Raw genomic sequence first — 11459 nt, 5'->3', positions numbered from 1 at the left:
CGCAGGCTAATATGTGACCAATCTTTACTAAGACACTGATGAGAAGGACACCTAAGGCCATACAAGTCTCACCCAAGCAGATATTTATTTCCTTGTTCCAATAAGGAACCTAGCTCCCAAATGATGATGCTGCAGCAGCCACTGATGCTTCTGTGCGAGCATCTTTTCATTACTGTAGTTCAGCTGTGCCATTAAAAAGGAAGGATAAACTGAAGTGTGGAAAGTGAATTGGACACTCTCTTTCTCTCCATCTCTGAGCCAACTCTGAGCCAGTTACTGACCCTTAAGCTTTTGCTTACCTTCTTAGAGTAATAATCCACAAGAAGATCTCATATCCCAAGAAAGGAATGAAGAGAAAATCTGTGTTCTATTACCACTCCAGCTGGACAGCTCCAAGGAAACCATTAATCTGGCAATGAGCAAAGTGTCTTATTTACAACATCAGAAGAGGCTTCTAGTTCTAGATTTGTTTGTTTGTTTTTACTAATGCCTACAATTTGTGATTGTTTTGAGAAACACCAAATTTACTACTCTAAGACAGAGATCCTATATATGAAGACAGATGACTTGCACATGCCAAATACAAGATTGAGTGGATGGGGGGAATTATTCCAACCACTGGGTAACAGCTCTTCCATTAAATCTTTACCTAGAATAGCACTGATAATTAATCTACATATTTGTTAATATAAGTACTGTACTTTTGATTAACTTCTGTATTTTGCCTTAGAAAAAAACCTTGTATTCTAATTAGCATTTGTATTACACCTGTTCTTAATATTTTCACAGTGCTTAGTCTCAAATTTATATATTTTTTCTTGAAATAGGCCAATCTTATTCCATTTTAGAAACAAAAAGAAACATATCCAGGACCTTGATAATCCACTAGCTAGTCACCATGTTCTGCTCGGGATTTTAATGCCATGAGTAAATACATGGAAAAAATATGATCCCTGTATTTCTTCTGGAGGTTTATGATGAGATTGATAGTTATTGTATGACTCAAGGTAATAGTTACAGGTCTCTTTCACCAAGAAAACCTTGTAAAGCAGATTTTCTGAGTTACAAATGTTCACATTATATATGCATGAAGATTGCAGAAATTTATACTGAATGAAATATACTCTGCATAAGTCATTTGTGCCAAGCACAGACAGTTGCTCATAATAGACAGACACTGGAAACCTTTTCCTAAGGCACTGCAGACATAAAGTCTACTGACTGAGCAGCCCATATGCTATTGAGGGGACTGTGAATTAAACAACAAACAAGGACAGCAATAAACAAATTATGACAACCTCTGATATGTGGGGCACAATTTCCTGAAATGTAAATATACTAAGGCAGGCAGGCAGCATAGTACAGTCTGATCTCAACAGATCTCAGAAGGTAAGCAGGGTCAGTACTTGGAAGGGAGACCTCCAAGGAAGAGTCTGCAAAGTTTGGTTATGATAAATAGCCTCCACTTCTCATTTTCCTTGAAAACCCCTTGTTGGGGTGACCATAAGTCAGCTGCAACTTGATGGCACTTTACACACACACATCTTAGCTGACAAAAAAGTTTCAGAGTTCATTGCATAAGGACTAAATTAAGCAACATTAACTTCTAATATAAATGGGGGATAAGAAATGTTACACCCTTCTAAGTCTATTGGAGTCAATGGGCTTAGAAGAGTTCTGTGCTTCAGACTGCTGTTAAGTGCATTTTTACTTCTCTCTCAATGAATTAAGTTAAACTGAGGTCGTTTTCGCACTCACCTTAATCAGCAGCAACGACCCTCTTCACCGCGCAGGAGCTGCGCGGATTTCGTACTAATTGCTGCAGAGCACCCAGAAGAGCCGGAAAGTCCCGGCGCTTTTGCGGCGCAAACGGAAACCGCCAAAAACCAGTTTCCGTTTGTGCCGCAAAAGTGCCGGGACTTTCCAGCTCTTCTGGGTGCTCCGCGGCAATCAGTGCGAAATCCGCGCAGATCCTGCGCGGTGAAGAGGGTCGTCGCTGCTGATTAAGGTGAGTGCAAAAATGACATGAGACAAATATGTGGACCTTTGAAACATTCTTCTCGATGCCCTAAATAGCTGTGGATCAATTCCAAACACATATGCATAGAGACTACATAGCAGGAAAGATATATGGGTTAGTATCAGAGGTCCATATGGTTAGTATGTTGCAGTTATTATTCATAAACCTTACAGAGCCTGACATACTGCCCCCCCCCCCCCTAAGCTCCTGCTTAGGGTTGTCTGGGTGCAGTAGGTAAAACTTTTTTAAAAGTGAGGGTGCACGGAGGTCTGATGACTTGACCCATTCGTCACAGCTAGGGGGAAAGTATTTCCAATGGATTAGGTAGTGTAGTATTCCCCTTTTTACTTTGGCATCCAGTATTTCTTGCACCTCATGATGACTCTGACCCTTCACTGGAATAGGAGTGGGTGTCTGTGGGCATGGATGCCAACACGTAGGTCCAGGGTCCTTTTTCAATAAGCTGGAATGGAAAACAGGGTGAATTTTACTAAACATTTTTGGTAAGTCTAGTTCCACTGTGACTGGATTTATGACTCTCTTAATTTTAAACGGTCCCAAGTATTTGTATGCCAATTTCCAGGAGGGTTGTGGTAATGGTAGGTTCTTAGTGGACAGAAATACTGTATCTCCTGCTTTAAAGTCCCATTCAAGCGAGTACTTTTTATCAAATTGTTTTTTATAGTCGTTTAGCCGTCTCCAGGTTTTCCTGGATCACTTTCCAACCTTCGGCTAGAGTTTCCCACCATTGGTGGCTAGCGGTAGGTGGCGCTGTTCCCTTGGGAGCCGGTAGTAGGGGGAATGGCTTTCCCTCATAGCCATTCACAGTTTGAAATGGTGATGTTTTAGTAGAGCTGTGTACATTGTTATTGTATCTGTACTCTGCAAAGGGGAGTAATTCCACCCAATTTGTTTGTTGATAGTTCACATAGCATCGTAAATATTGTTCTAAACGCTGTGTACGTTGTTATTGTATCTGTACTCTGCAAAGGGGAGTAATTCCACCCAATTTGTTTGTTGATAGTTCACATAGCATCGTAAATATTGTTCTAAAAGTCCGTTCACACTCTCTGTCTGTCCGTCCATCTGCGGGTGATAGGCGGAACTTAGCCCTTGTTCTATGCCTGTTATTTTACAAAACTCCCACCAGAAGTTGGCAACGAACTACGAGCTGCAGTCACTGACCATGTGTTGGAAGAACAATCGGGTATTTGTTTGCATGGAATGAAATGCGCTTGCTTGGAGAAGGTGTCCACCACTACTAAAATTACTGTGAGCCCCTGAGAGACCGGTAATTTGACTATAAAGTCCATTGATACTACCTACCAGGGTCTCTTGGCAGTGGCCATGGGGCGAAGCAAACCCGGAGGTTTTCCTCCTCTCCTTTTGGCCATAATGCATACTGGGCAAGAAGCTACAAATTCGGAAACGTCTCTTTTCATTTTGGGCCACCAAAATTATCTGTTTACTAAGTGCAGCATTTTTACGTAGCCGAAATGCCCTGCTATTTTACTGTTGTGGCAGTGCTGCAACACTTCTGGGCGGAGGGTTTTTGGAAGGTACAACTTCCCCTCAAAGTACCAAAAACCCCTTTCTCCTTTAGTAATTCCTTCGGGGCGGCCCTCTCCTTCCTGTTCGGTCTCGACGATCAGTTTACTCCCCCCCACACACGGTTCTGAGGCCCCGGTCTTTTTTCCCGACTGCGTGGTTACTCCTCCCGCTATTGCCGAGGGGGGAATGAGAGAATCTATGGTTTCCTCTCTCTGACTCTCGTGCTGCGGCAGCCGGGAGAGGGCATCTGTTAGAAAATTCTTAGAACCCAGTATGTGTCTGAGGGTGAAATCAAACTTAGCAAAGAATCCTGCCCACCAAATTTGTTTGGCGGTTAATTTTTGGCGCCCAGTTAGTGCCTCTAGGTTCTTGTGGTCTGTCCAAATTTCAAATGGCACTCACACCCCCTCTAGCCATGTGCCAGGTTTTCAGCGCAAACGTTACTGCGAACGCTTCCTTGTCCCAGACTGACCAGTTGCGCTGCTCGTTAGAGAATTTTTTGGAGATGTAGGCGCACGGCTTTAATCTACCCTCATTATTTTTCTGCATCAATATTGCTCCGATGGCTACATCGGAAGCGTCACATTGCACCACGAAGGGTTTGAGCTCATTTGGGTGTGCCAGGATAGGCTCGCTTGTGAACAGTTGCTTTAGCTTGTTGAAGGCTTTCTGGCACTTGGGAGACCAGTCTAGCTTGGTTCCTGGTTTACTCGCCTCTGGACCCTTCCCCTTGGTTTTCAGCAGGTCCGTCAATGGCAGCATAACTTTAGCAAACCCTTCTATGAACCCCCTGTAAAAATTTGCGAATCCGATGAAAGATTGGAGTTGTTTACGTGTTTTCGGGGGTTCCCAGTCTAGCACTGCCTGTATTTTGACTGGGTCCATGGCTAATCCTTCCCCCGAGACTCTAAATCCCAAGTAGTCGAGTTCCTCCTGGTGGAATTCACACTTTGACAATTTGGCATAAGTTTGTGCTGTAACAGAGTGTTGTGTACTTTCCTCACCAACTTTATGTGGGAGGGTAGATCCTTTGAATAGATAATGATGTCATCAAGGTACACCACCACCCCCTTGTACAAATATTCTCTTAGCACTTCGTTGATGAAATTCATAAATACTCTGGGCACACCTTGCAGCCCGAACGGCATTACTAGATACTCGAATTGCCCCATGGGTGTATTGAATGCCATTTTCCACTCATTCCCCTCTTTAATTCTAATTCGAAAGTATGCGTCTCTCAGATCTAGTTTGGTAAAGATGGATCCCTCTGGCACCATACTTAATAAGTCTTTGATCAGGGGGATCGGGTACACGTTCGACATGGATATAGCATTTATCCCGCGAAAATCTGTGCAAAGTCTTTCTTCTTTCTGAATAGCGCTGGGGCGGCATGTGGCGCGGTTGCCGATCTAATGAACCCTCGCTTCAAGTTTTTATCCAGGAACTTCCTCAGTTCCTCCTTTTCTGCCCATCGCATGGAGTAGAGCTTCGCTTTAGGCAACTCTTGACCTGGTATCAGCTCTATGGCACAGTTGGTGCTCCTATGGGGGGGGAAGTTCATTCGCCTCTTCCTCACTAAATGCTCTGTGTAAATCTCGGTATTCTTTGGGGATAGATTTTACTTCCTCTATCATTAAGCACAGTCTTTCGTTCTTGGGGGGGGGGGGGATGAGGGTCCCCACTTTAGTGACCAGTGGTGGTGAACTCATTTTTTGCTATCAAAGTCTATAGTCTGCTCTCCCCATTGGATATTCGGTTGCTGTTTTGCTAACCAGCCTATCCCTCCCACCGCTTCGAAGGAGGAGGAGGGGGCGATTACAAAAACTTCCATGTCCCAGTGTTCCTTAATCCCTACAGGGAGGAACTGGGTTTCTTCCACGCATGGCTCCCCTTTCATTACTGTCCTGTCCACTTGCTCAAATTGAAGAGGGTGGGGTAGAGGGTTTCATGCTAATCCTAATGCCTCTACTAGCCTCCGGGTGATAATTTCCTGGGTGCACCCAGAGTCAATTAGGGCTCGGGTGTGCATAAATCTCTTGGAGCTGGGATTCAATAAAGTCAAAGGGACCAGAAACAGTTCTCCAGTTATTCTCACCCGCAGTGGTGCTGGTGCGGTGTAGACTTGCCTTCTGGCTCCGCTCAGGGCAGGTCGGTCTCGTTTCCCGCCGGCTCCACCCCTCCCTCCAATTTGTTCTCCCTGGTAAAATCCTCATCAAGCACCGCCGACAGTGCGGTGTTGCCCCAACTGGGCTCCTTTGGTCTTCCCGATGTTTTCTTTGGTTTGGGTGCCGCCATTTTTGGGGTAAAGGGAGGGGCTCCAGGTTTTTTGGGGCAATCCTCCACTAAGTGCCCAGGGTCCCCACATCGGTAACATTTACGGGCTGTGGGCCCTTTGGTGGCACTGCTGGACTGGGCTGATTTTTTAGACTCAGTCTTTGCCCTGGACTGAGCCTCACCCCCCCCCTTTACCTCCCTCTCATTGCCGCTGTAGGGCCACTCTCTCCATGTTGGTCTCGACCTCTCCCACGAGCTGCATCCACCCCACCAGGGTGGCTGGGCGAGCCTGGTGGAGTGCTCTGTTGAGTAGGTTGGCTCGGAGGCCGTTCTGGTAGGCTTCGATCTTCATCGCCTCGTTCCAACCCCGCACTCTCGTGCTTTGTGTTCAGAATTCGGCAGTGTATTCTCTCACGGATTTGCTCCCCTGTTTCAGCTCTTTCAGCACTGTAAGGGCCCGGGTCTCTCTGAGGGGGTCTTCGTACTGATGTAGCATGGCTTGTAAGAATCCATGTACACTCCCCAGCTCTGGACCCCTGGCTTTGTACAGGCTCACATACCATCTTCAAGCGGCCCCAGTTAGCTTCGACCCCAGGTAGTCCACTCTGCTCGCCTCGTCTGGGAACGTGTTCCCCCAGTAGTACATGTAGCTGGTGGCCTGGATGGTGAAATACTCCACCTCCTCAGGATCCCCATCATACTTGAGGTCCAGCTCTTGGTTTCTCCCCGGTTCTCGAAGTGTGAGGCCTCCTGGAGGAGGGGGAGCCGGCGGCACGGGCACTGGCGATGCCGGTCCTGCTGGAGGTGGGCAACCAGATGGATCCGGACCCTGGGGTTGCCGTCACTCTAGTTCCCACAGGGCCTGTAGACAGTCGATTTGTCGTCCCACTTCCCTGGCTATTGCGTCGGTGTTGCTTTTGATCTTTCCATGGAGGTCTCTCGCCAACCCCTTCATTTGAACCTTCACTTTCCTCAGGATTTTCTCTTCCAGGGGGGCATTCTCTCCCTCTTCCCTGGGTGCCTCTTCGCCCTCCTCCTCTGACTCTGGCAGGCTTACTTGGGAGGCATCGACATCTTCCCCAGTAGTTCTCGTGTTCGGCCGGGTGAGGAGGTTCTCGTGGCGGGCTGGGGCAGCATCCATCAGGGCCGTGGAGGTTCTCGGCTTCCACTGCTTCGGGCTGATGAATAGAATTTTGATGTAAGATGGAGACTCGAGTCCCGTAGCTCACCTTGGCCCAAGGACGTGCCATGGGGGAGTTTTCGGCTCCTCTGGAGGTTCTCTGTTCCCCGGAACTTTTTCAGCCATTTGACTTCAAAGTGGCCTGTTCAGATAAACCCTGTTTTTCGGGTTTAGTCTCAAAATGTCAGGCGATGGAATCTCAAGGCAATGTTCATTTGAAACAAAATGACACTTTATTGGAAACTCATAGCTGGTTACAAAGATTGAGACTAATACCAATGCCTAGGCATGGGTCACTCTTAAGAGATTCTACATCAAAGCAATTCTAAACAAAGCTCCCTTTCCCAAGACATCAAGGAGTTGGAGGTGCAAGCTTTCACACAGGCTTCAGCTTATCTCTTTCCCCTGAGAAGTTGCCTTGTGGCCAAGCTATCTTTTAACGGTTGCATTCTTTTGTGCCTTGGGAGCATCAACAATGTTTACACATTAATGGCTGTCTCTTTGATATGCTTAGAGACTACATAGCAGGAAAGATATATGGGTTAGTATCAGAGGTCCATATGGTTAGTATGTTGCAGTTATTATTCATAAACCTCACAGAGCCTGACATTATGAGACACTCCATCTTAACTACTGTGAGCTAACTGGGAGACAGTGATACAGTTCTGTGCAAGTTCTGTTTAGCTCATGGTAAGAAAGAACAATAGCAATAGTGTTTGCAAGAAGGAAAATGTATTATATTATCCTGTAGGTCTGATATTTCCATATCAATAGCTCTACATTGTTAAAGGTTTACTGTTACTTTCACAATAATTAGGTAGAGATATATTCAGACACAAAAAAAATCACCAATCATAAGACATTAACATATATATTATTTTGTATTTTAAGTGTTGCTAAAAAACAACAACATTGTAACACTTTTGTAGTGAACAGACACAAGTACAAAAGTTATTCCAATTATCATGCTTAAACCAGGAAGCTCAGAGTACAAACAGGCATAAAAGGACAGTCCACAACAATTCTAATTGGAATAAATTATACATATTTGTATATTCTATTTTGGCTGGAAAATGTGTGGCTTTTGAGTGTGTCAAATGTGGAATCAGGTGAAGGAAAAAGAAAGGTGAGAGACTAAGGAAATTGGCAAACATATCTCTGAACAATGTGAAAAGGTTTGGATAATAAAGTGGAAAGGAGAGGATAAATATTCTCATCTCAGCAACTTTAAAGCCACACCCTGATTTTCTCCAATTTCCTAGATTTCAGCAATAACGTGTTTTTAATCTTACTTTAAAAGAAAAGGTAGTAGTACTTGCTATTTTAATTCCATGTATTGCACACATTTTTGGTCTATGTACTTTATAGCAATGGAACTTCCAAAAGAAGACCACTAGAACCAGGGATGATAATAAGTAATAGTGCAATCCTAAGAACACTTTCCTAAGAGTAAGTCCCATTAAACAGAAATGAGTAGGAGTCCAAGCAGACAAGCTTAGAATGGCATTTTTAGAGTTATATCCTACAGTCTTCTTGTACTAAGTGAGGAAGTATTTCTTTGGCAAAACAAGGCTGATTACTTAACAGAAAGGACATGGGAGACACAATTAATGTTTAGAACAAAATAGGAGTCAATTGCACCTTTAAGACCAACTTAGTTTTATTCAGAACGTAAGATTTCGTATGCATGCACACTTCTTCAGACAAGGAATGAGGTACAGTAAGCAGAGCCACATATAGCTGGCAGGGTTTGGAATGCCAAGTGGTACAAAGTTAAAAACCAATAGCAGAATAGTAAAATTAATAAATTCAGAAAACCTTTGATCTGGGTTGAATTAGCGTGGGAAACCATAGAACAGTAACATGTCAGAATGTGAGAATGCCTGTTAATTATTCTATTGCTAATAAACCTGAATCAAAAAGAAGGCATTTCTTTCCCAGAAGTTTTTCCTCTCCAACTAATTTACCTTTTAACATGTAACATAAATATATACATAATTCTAGTTTGCCATTAGGAAAAATAAATTAAAATATAGTAGAAGATGGGTTCAATATATGTAATGAGATAAACAGCCAATATCCCTAGTTTGAGTATGTCAATACAAAAGCATTATTCTGATACACTATCCTTAAAGAGAAATACATGGGAATACTGTGGATATATCGCCCTACTTGGTAAAAGTGGGTTTAGCATATGTAATGAGATAAAAAACCAAAACAACAGCTCTGTTCAGTCCTGGGGAGGTGTTTGTTCTAAGTTTCATAATAGTTTGTAATTCAGCAGTTTCTCTCTCCATTCTGTTCTTGAAGTTCCTTTGCAGTAAAACAGCTACTTTGAGGTCACCCATTGAATGCTTTGGAAGGTTGAAGTGTTCCCCCACACGTTTCTCAGTTCTGTAATTCCTGATGTCAGATTTGTGTCCATTTATCCTTTGGTGGAGAGTTTGTCCTGTTTGCTCTATGCAGAGAACTGAAGGGCATTGTTGGCATTTAATGGCATATATAATGTTGGAAGATGAACAAGTGAATGAGCCTGAGACGGTGTAGTTAATGCTGTTAAGTCCAGTGATTGTGTTGTCTGGGTGTATGTGGCAGCAAAGCTGGCATCTGGGTTTATTGTAAGTTCTGAGACCAGTGTCCATGTTCAAATTAGCTCTGTATTATTGTGGATGAGGAGATTGTTTGAAATTGGGGGAGCTGTCTGTGGGCAAGAAAAGTTTTGTCCCTCAGTACTTATGAAAGAGAGCTTTCATTACCCAGTAGAGGTTGTAATTTGCTGATGGTGTGTTGAACTGTTTTGACTCAAGAGCTGTATGTGACCACTAGTGGTGTTCTGTTACCATCTTTTTGGGGCCTATTTTTGGGCAGGTTTTCTCTGGGTACCATTCTGGCTTTGTTAATCTGTTTCCTGATTTCATCAGGTGGGTACTTTAGTTCCAAAAAGGTTTGTTGTAGATCCCTCAGGTGAGAATCTCTGTCAGCAGGATTGGAGCAAATGCGGCTGTAGCGTAGAGCATGGCTGTATACAATGGATCGTTTGGTATGTTTGGGATGGTAGCTGAAAGCATGCAGGTATGTTTGTCAGTCAGTAGATTTCCGGTATAGGGTAGTGTGTATGCATCCATTGTGTATTTTAACAGTGGTGTCCAGAAAATGTATTTCTTGCGTAAACTGGTTCATTGTCAGGTTGATGGTGGGATGGAAGTCATTGAATGCCTGGTGAAATGTATCCAGGGCTTCTTTACCATGTGTCCAGACCATAAAAATGTCATCAATGTAACTCAGGTATAAGGTAGATAGGAGTGGGTGGGAGTCTAGGAAGTGTTGCTCCAAGTCAGCCATGAAGATGTTAGCATATTGTGGGGCCATGCGGGTGCCCATGGCTGTACCATTGATCTGTAGAAAAGTTCATTGCCAAATCTGAAGTAGTTATGGGTGAGAACACAATGGCACTGTTTGGTGGCAAAGTCAGCTGTGTTTTTATCAGAGATTATATTACTTACAGTTTGTAATCCATCTTGGTGTGGGATGTTGGTATATAAAGATTCTACATCCATGGTGGCTTAGTGTTCTCTGGAAGGTTGTTCAAAGATGTATTTTCCTCAGAAAATCTGTAGTATCATGAACATAACTGGGAGTACTGGTGGCATAGGGTCTTAGAATAGAGTCCATATATCCAGATACCCCCTCAGTGATGGTGCCTATCCCTGACACAATGAGATGTCCCGGGTTGCCTGGTTTGTGTATTTTGGGTAGAAGATAAAAAGTACCTGGTCGAGGTTCCTGTGATGTGTCTGACAGGATCTGTTCCTGAATACTCAGAGGTAATTCCTTTGTAATCTTGCTTAATTCTTTTTTATATTCCTGTGTGGGGTCTGAGTCCAGTGGTTTGTAAAATGAAGTATTTGAGAGTTGTCTTTGAGCCTCCTTGATGTAGTCTAATGTGTTCATGATGACAACAGCTCCTCCTTTGTCTGCCTCTTTAATTGCAATATCCATATTTTTCCTGAGACTGTCTATGGCCTTCCTTTTAACTCATGTTTAGTTGGCCAGACTTTTGTCAGTGATTTGTTATAACCACTTATTTTACTGCCTTTTGTTTTGAATTCACTGAAAGATGATTATATCATTCAAACGAATGACTGAAATCAGGGGAAAGCAGGGTTTGTGAATATCTGAAAACTCACTGGTGAGTGTAGAAATTAGTTGTGATTTCAGCTTTCAATGTAATATGCCCCAAAAGGTGGGGATAGGGATATAAGGGATGCTAGTATCATATGCGCCAGGACATCACTTTCAAGAAAACCATAAGTGAGACCACATCACTCTAGGGATCACTGGAAACTCTACAGCAAACCATAGAGTTTGCCAGTGATTCTTGAAGCAACATCATGTACAACAATGGCATTTCCCGAGCAGCAGTGGGCAACAAAG

The sequence above is a fragment of the Heteronotia binoei genome, chromosome 7 (assembly GCF_032191835.1).
Source record: "Heteronotia binoei isolate CCM8104 ecotype False Entrance Well chromosome 7, APGP_CSIRO_Hbin_v1, whole genome shotgun sequence".
Classification (NCBI taxonomy): Eukaryota; Metazoa; Chordata; class Lepidosauria; order Squamata; family Gekkonidae; genus Heteronotia; species Heteronotia binoei.
This window is presented reverse-complemented; position numbering follows the sequence as displayed.